Source organism: Panthera onca, chromosome A1 (genome assembly GCF_046562875.1).
Source record: "Panthera onca isolate mPanOnc1 chromosome A1, mPanOnc1 haplotype 2, whole genome shotgun sequence".
NCBI lineage: Eukaryota > Metazoa > Chordata > Mammalia > Carnivora > Felidae > Panthera > Panthera onca.
Window position 1 is genome coordinate 184,126,060 of NC_138339.1, and position 853 is coordinate 184,126,912.

Here is an 853-nt window from a genome sequence, read left to right on the forward strand (position 1 = left end):
TTAAAAAAAATAAAAAACCTTTATGCTATGCTACTAAATATTGATATACTTTTTATTAGTTACAATATACAAATATTTTATATCTCTTTCTTCTGCCTTCCTCTGCACCCATTCTTCTAATATTAGTATGTCACAATTTTTGGTTAAATTAATAGTGATTTTAACTAGGACAATTGTAAATATTTTTCAGTGTGATTATATTTCCTTTTTCATCCAAAGTCTAATTTCCTTTATAATTAATATCTGGCTTTCTAAAAAAACAAAAAACAAAAACAAAAAACAAAACAAACAAACAAACAAACAAAAAACTTAATTGAGTTGTATAGAATCTCTAAGTTTCTCACACACTGATCAAGAGTACTGCCAATTAACTCTCATTATGTAAATTACACACAGTCAATAAGTCAAATAACTGGTCATCTTAATTTATGTTGAATCCTATTTTCCTCCTGTATGTCATTATATTGTTCAAGCATATTTTCTAGCAGTTTCCTGATATCAATTTTTCAGGAGAAAAAATTTTAAAACTTTGCACATCTGAAAATAACTTTATTTTAACCTTGTATGTTATCATTGGACTGTGTCCAGAATTCAAAGGTGAAAATTATTTTCTCTCAGATTTTGTAAGCATTGATCTATATTGTCTTCTAAATTCCAGTATTATTATCTAAAAGCACAATCACATTTGAGCACTGATGAACTTTATATCAACATTTTCCAGCGGGAAATTTAAGGATATTCATTTTGCCCAGTTGGGTTAAAATGCCCTGTTACTACACCCTTCTACAAATCTATTTTTATTTCATTGTATTTGCCCTTCATTAAGAAAAACATCCTTTCTGGTGCACCTGGG